The sequence below is a fragment of the Homalodisca vitripennis genome, chromosome 6 (assembly GCF_021130785.1).
Source record: "Homalodisca vitripennis isolate AUS2020 chromosome 6, UT_GWSS_2.1, whole genome shotgun sequence".
NCBI lineage: Eukaryota > Metazoa > Arthropoda > Insecta > Hemiptera > Cicadellidae > Homalodisca > Homalodisca vitripennis.
In genome coordinates this window covers 14713947-14721679 of record NC_060212.1, presented here as the reverse complement: position 1 = coordinate 14721679, position 7733 = coordinate 14713947, and positions in this window count along the sequence as shown.

Below are 7733 nucleotides of genomic sequence, written 5' to 3'. Positions count from 1 at the left end.
CACTGGAGATTGTACAATTGAACTACATGGGTCGTTTAATATTGAAAAGGAGTCAACTGATATAGGATTAATTATAACTAAATTAAGCTGTTACTTTAAAAAGAAAACAAATGTAACATCTATATTAACGTCTTCTCTTCAGTACCTACTCTAATTCAAGACGAAAGCGAGATTTTCTATGAATTTCCAACTAGGGTTTCCAATCAAGCAAATAAATGTTCCTACGGAGCTAGTAAGGATCTTTAACTTCGCGATAGACTGGTGTGTGGCATTAATAATAACAATCTCTTCAGAAACTAATTCCACGATAAGGACTAACTTTAGAGAGATATTCTGAAGTAGTTGAATCTCAATTATCAGTAACGTCTGAGAGCAATGGCTGTACTATTTATGATATAGGTAAACGTTTGGAAGTGACAGCCTAAAATAATCGCGAGATTAAACACCTTCCTTTGTAGTAAATGCGACTCTCAACACGGCCTAATAGCCTGCCCTGAACACCAGAGGAAGTGCTCTACTTGTGAGATTACAGGACAGTTTCCTAAGGTTTACCATTCCAAACTACCTAAGAATGCTTTCACTCAAACAACAGAAAACATCATTGGAAAAAGTCGAGTATATTCATTTCAACCTACAGTTCACGATCAGGTATTGTTCGTTAGCGCTTTAAATTATGAAATTAAATACAATGTTAATGACTGGACTAAAACTCTGTTAATACCTCAAAACAAAAGATTATCTTCAAATTAGACTCATGTGCACAGTGTAACGTAATAAGTGAAAGCATTGCAATCAAAAGTGGATTGGGAGTACTGAATTCCAAAATAAAGCATTTAATATCCTACGCTAATAAAAAACCACCCGTTTTAGGCGAATGTAGAAACCAGTTTAACAGAGGAAAATAGTTTGTTTTATTGTAGTTTTTAACGATTAATATACGATAATATGTCAAAAACCTTATCAACAATTAAGGTTTGTCAAGAGGATAAACGATTTACTGGTGGAGCCAGGCAGTTTGAACCGTGCCTAGCGCATGCGCACAAGCAACGGTTCCCTTTCCACTCCACGCTAGAGTACGTGATACAGTCAGTGCCAGACAAACAGTTCCTTTGTTTGTTTTTTAATTCACTCATAATTGACAAAATAATACTTTTGATCAAATTAAAAAAAACTACCATTTTTATAGAGGTAGAGACATGCGAGCGAGTTGTGATAAGACAGGTAGACGTACTAAGCAACGCTTCGGCTTGTTACTGACTTAACGTCGTCGCACCGCGAGATGGGTGTTGTAGGTGGTGGGGGACGACGCTGCAGACACGAATACTCCCCGCGCCGTGGTTCAAGCTAGCTGGCTCCCGCAGTATAAGCAATAAACTATGATATAAATATGTTTAACGGCATTGGCTGCTTAAGAAAATATGGGCATGGCATTGCCATAATATATAACCCCTCTTATAATTTTTCCAGATAGACGAGTTCCTCATGCAGTACGCGATGGCGTTAAAGGTAAATTTGACTCCGTGGTACAATCAGTTGTTATCAAACCTGTAACTGAAGCCATCCCAGTAGTATCTCCAACGGTGATTTTAAGCCAGAGAAATAAGGTATAAATTTGTCTCGATCCTACTGATGCGGAAAAAACATAAAGCGTCCCACCATCCTCTACAAATGCTAGAGTAAATAACTGCTCGCTTAAATGGATCACATTTATTTACCTTTCTTGATTGTAAAAAGGATGTTGGCAAATAAATCTAAAAGAGGTATTGATATTCTTCTAAGTATATCTTCTAAGTATTTGATATTTTCTGCCCCATATAGAAGGTACTCCTATTTAAGGATGCCATTTGGCATCGATTTTGCTCCAGAAATCCTTCAAGAATGTATGAGGTCGATTCTCTCTGGTTTAGATAAAGTGGAAGTGTCCATGGATTGTGTTGTTATTCATGCCCCTGCCAATTAATTATTAGAGTAAAGAACCCGTAAAGCTCTGTCAGCCCTAGACTTATCAGGTCTTAAACTCAATAAAGAAAAAGACGTTTTAATGCAAAGGAATACAAGTTTTGTGACACATATTTACTGGAGAAGGTCCCCTACCAGACCACTAAACTTGACTCAATTAAGAATCTTAAAATTCCGTCAAATGTGAGTAAGTTACATCGGTATCCTGGGAGATTACCTACTTGGGAAAGTTCACTCCTAATTTCTCGGAAGTGACACGAGTCCTTCAAAGGAATAGCTTAGATTTGGGACAGCTTGAACATGAGTCAGCATACGAAAAACTAAAGCAGGCTCTTTTGAAGCCTCCTATATTGCGTTACTATGGTCCTAAACGTCCCATAAAATAATCTGCAGAGGCATATTCACACTCAGTGGGTGGAATTAATACAAATATTCTTCTTTTAGCACATTTCTTAAAATTATTAACTAAACTATAGCCAATTGCAGAAAGAAAGTTTTAGCTGTTTCCTTAGCATGTTAAAAGTTTCACAAATATGTTTTAAGATCACGGGAACTAGTTATCGAAACTGATGATTAAGCCCATCAAATCAATTAAAAAAACCTCTTTACATGAATACATCTCCAATGTGGAGGCGTATAATAATGGAGATAATACCATATAATCTCCGAATTGTGTATAAGAAAAGGAAATGAACTGTACATTGCGGATAGTTTAAGTTGTGACCAAACCGAATTACCGTTTGTTTTTAATATCAGTAAAGTTGCACACAAAAATAAACAGTTGGTTGAGCAAGCGGTTGATCGGCTAATATATGCTGAGACGACGGCAAGACAGATGGAAGTACAGTAGTTATATTAAAATGCAATTAAAGACTGTAAGAATGAGGAGAGACTCGGCGTTATCAGAGCCGACCATCCCAGCCAGACTGTAATTAGCCGTTTGAACTCACTGGTAGGTTCGGGCCACAAGTTCTTTTTCAAGGGGCGGGGGCAAGCATCTGTGCAATGTATTCGCCACATAGGATGTATTCGTTAAGATTCAAATTCATCTCAATGATAAAGCGCACGCCACTCCCATATCGGCGCTGGTAGAGAAGCCGTGAATGGTGTTCGAGTACCCCCCATGGCTATTGGTGTAGATCATTACATTTCTGATTTTAATTCTTTATAATTTAAGATTTACCGTAACTGATAAAACACGTAAATCATTTTTGTAAGTTAACGTTTTATATAATTAATGTTTCCATCTAAGTTTTTTGTCAATAGTTATATCTAAGTACTTGTACTAGTCTACCCTCTCGATAGGCTGAGAGTGGCAGGTGGTGTTAGTCGTATTGCCGCACGAGTGTATTACTAATTGTAGTTCCGGAGATGAATCAATTGCATTTCTCAATACAACTGGTAAAAATTTGGTTTTACTAACGTTCATTGTGAAAATGTTAGTATGAAGGCAGTTTTAATTGAGCATTAACTCATTCGAAGCAACAAAATAAACTTCTTTGTAGGTGTGGTACTTTGAAATACAATTATTGTGTCATCTGCGAACAGGTGTAATGTTTCTGCTATATTAAGGTTTACTATGTTGTTTATATAGACGAGGAAAAGTAACGGACCAAACGTGCATCCTTGAACTACACCGTAATTTACTTGTAAAGTAGCTCTAGATTATTATTTACAAATTGTTTCCGGCCAGTTGAATAAGTTAATTGATTTTGAAAGAATACGTCTGAAGTATTTGTTCCCTGTATCAAACCACATTGTAATTCCGTTATTAAGTTCTAAATAAATCTTATTTTTTACGCATTTATTTATTTTAAACACTTCACCGATCACAAAGAGATGGGTCTGTAGTTGATCATGTCCGATTTGATGTGTCTCTTGTGAAACGTATTATCCATTTAAAATATTTTGGGAAAATGCCAGAGCTTAGGCTAAGGTTGATTATGTTTGAGAGGATGAAGAAAATTAATATTGTTTTTAAGGTATTAGAAGGGCAGTCGTCACAACCAAGAGCAGAGCCACACACGTCTCCACCTTTCTGTCGGTGCTTGGTGAGCGACTCCAACTGAAATACATGGTCAGATCGGTACACTGCGTCATCAACAGGGGTGGGTCGACAGACTGCGGCAACTTACTCGCCAAACTCAGATCTACTTATGAAAAGATATCATTGAAAGAGTTAATCAAGGCCACGGTCCCTCCTCCCTCGATGTCTGCCGCTGAGGTGAAATTCTGAAAACGGAAAAAACCTCTTCAAATTGTTCTTTACTTAGTCTAAAATACTGCCTGACTCTCTCTTTAACCCCCCACTAGATCAGCCATAAAATGGAAGAATTCACCAAATGCTTTTCCTTTTCTTATTAATGTGGTGCACCCAATGTTTTTCTTTCGGTTGAACACGGTCTCAAGCAAAGCGATATTGAAACCACAAAACTTCTAGGATACTCTCTCGTATCTGAATACTGCAGAAAAGAACATAGACTGGGGGGGGGTTGCTATTTATTGTAGAGACAACTTAATAAACAATATAGAGGCCATAGACATGAGTAACCACTGCGAAGAAAAAAACTATTTGAGGCTGCATGGCACATATTATAATCAAAGGGAAGCATCTCTTTCTCCTTGGCGTATACCGCCCTCCCGGGGGTAAACATTCAAAATAGCTTGGACATCCTATCAAACATTCTGGACAATAGTCAAGCACATAATAGGTTGTTTATTCTGACAGGAGACATAAACATTGACAGATTAAAACCCAACAACCCACAACATAAGAAGGCTCCCTTTGCCACCAACTCGCATTACAGTTGACACAAAGCACTTCAATTGACTGTATATGCACTAATATTCCAGACATGACCTTAGTGCAACAATTTTACAAACTGGACTATCGGATCATACCGCCCAAATATATGTAGCCTGGACTTTTGTAAAAATGACGACAACACGCAAACTCTTCGGCGACAAATGGGAAGGAGAAACCTTGACCAGCTCAAGTCACTGCTTTCCATAAAAAACTGGGATACTGTCTATAATGCTGAAGATGCGGAAAACAGCATATAACATATTCGAAGGAGTGCTGCAAACTGCCCTTGACATCTCCTGCCCTCACAAGAAGAGCAAAAATAAAACTAAGAGTAAACCAATTCACTACTATGACCAAGAATCAGCTGAGATAAAAGCTGCCTAACTTAAGAGCCTCAAACACCTATGAAATTTACCGGAAGGGCACAAGATAAAGAAACTATGGTAAACATAAAAAAAGAAGTACGACAGAAAAACTAAGGATGTTGCAACAAAATGCAAATACACAGAAAATAATGACATCTGACAACAAATCCAAAGCTGTATGGGACATAATACATACAGAGACCAATGCCAAACAACTTAGCAAAACATGTCCTAAGCTAAACATTGACGATGCAGTGGTAGACAATCCTCTTCAGGTAGCTGAACAACTAAACACTTTCTTTACTCAGATAGCAGAAGTGACATTACAGCAAACAACCAACAGCCCAGGAGACAGGAGATTAGAAGAGGACCTAAACCTCTTAAACCACCCTTTAATACAACCCATTTGGATCTGACCGCCACAACATGGGAAGAAGTAAGTCAAGTAATACACAACCTTAAAAAACAAATCATCGAGTGGTACAGACGAATACTCATCAAAAGTTGTAAAGCATTGCGCAGTGGAATTGATTCATCCTCTTGCATCAATTATAAATAAATCATTTTTCCCTGGGCCAATTCCCAACAAAGCTTAAAGTCTCCAAGGTCTATCCCCAGCACAAAAAAGGACCAAAAACTGACCCAAAAAACTATAGACCCATTTCCTTAATATCAAACGTTTTCAAAAATTATTGAAAAAATAGTATTGAAGAGACTAATGACACATCTTACACAACAGGACTTAATTACTGACTGCCAGCATGGCTTCCAGAAGGGAAAATCTACTTTATCTGCCATCATAAGTCTGGTCGAATCTATAATTGACAGCATAGAGGAGGGACAATTTGTCACTGCTTTATTCCTAGACTACAGTAAGGCCTTTGATTGCTTAGGACACAGCCTCATCTCTAAAAAACTTGCAGCTTTGGGAGTAAACAGGTCTGGAAAAGAAGTGGTTTGATAGTTATCTCAAAGGAGATCCCAAATTGTGGAGATTCAGCATACTACATCTGGCGTCACTAGCATGTTCAGATCTTGTCCTCAACCAATTACTAGAGGAGTCCCCACAGGGATCTGTGTTGGGACCCATTTTGTTTATTCTGCTGACTAACGACTTCCCAGCTCTAATTCAAAATGAAAGTACGAGCTGCATAATGTACGCAGATGATACCACTCTTCTTCTAAGAAATGACACACAGCTGAAACAATTGTACAGTTAACTCTATCACATCATTAGAAAGCGCCATAATCTACAGTAAATTAAATGACTTAGCAATAAACCCTGACAAAACTACACAGGTACACTTTAGCAGGAAGAGAAGAGGTACCAGCAAGCATTCCCAATATATCAGTGGCTAACCAGATCAAGTTTTTGGAGTAACTCTCGATAGCAGACTCACATGGGCAGATCATGTAAACAACATATGCAATAAAATTAGTACAGGCATCTACGTTGTTAAACGTATTAAAATGGGTAGGCTCTCTGGAAGCGGCAAAAATAGCCTACTATGCGCTAATAGGGTCTCACATTAGGTATGGCCTTATAGTCTGGGGAACCTCCCAAGGAAACCTCAAGAGAGTTCTGGTACTCCAAAAGAAGGCAGTCAGGACCCTTGCAAACCTTGAGCCACTACAAACTTGCCGACAGGCCTACCAGACCCTAGGCATACTTACAGTACCTGCACTTTACATTTATGAAGCCATCTTGCACGTAGATAAACTACATCTGCAGACTCACATGGACCTCCATAATTACCCACACGCCATGCCTCAAGGCTCACCCTACCTCAACACAGAACAGCTTTATACGAGGAAGAAACCTTCATACATTGGCCGGAAATTTAAAAACCTTCTACCAGACTACCTCCGCAGCCTGACAGGAAACAGACTAAAGAACCTACTTCGAGAGTTTTTGCTGAAGAGACCTGTATACACCATTGAAGAGTCCTGGAATCTGCTAACACTGGAACCACGTGATTTTAAAAATTGAAGCATAAACCTCCTAAACTCACAATGATGACACTATTAAACTGTAATTATCTAACTTTGCATTATGTATTATATTTTGACAAATTACTGTACTTAATGTTCACGTAATAAAGACATTTTGATTTTGATTTCACCAGCTGAATAGAGCAGGGCTGTATATTTTTGTCATCACTACTGGAACTGTCCGCAGCAATCCATGGTACACTTCTCGTAAACTCACTGTTACACCACGGTACACTAAACGCCAAGATTTCAATGTTTCCCTGACAGAGATCACAAGAAACTGAAAAAAGGGATGCAGAAAAATTTGTCCATCCATCCGCTGGATGGGCATTTGCGGTCTAAGGTACTACTCCGTGGATATCCAAGACCTATAATCCATCCATCAGATGGTTGGACATTTAGTGTGAAACGCCCTTAAAAGCACTATACAAATATGAAACTAAAGAAAATATGCAAATGTAAGAAGCAATGTAGGAAAGATTTTGATAAAAAACTAAAAGATAAAAAATACAGGTGCAAAATACATTAAATCAGATAATAACAAGAGCAAAGTCCTATGAAGCCTCCCTTATTAAGAGAGAGAGAGAAAAAAGGACAAAATAAGTAACACA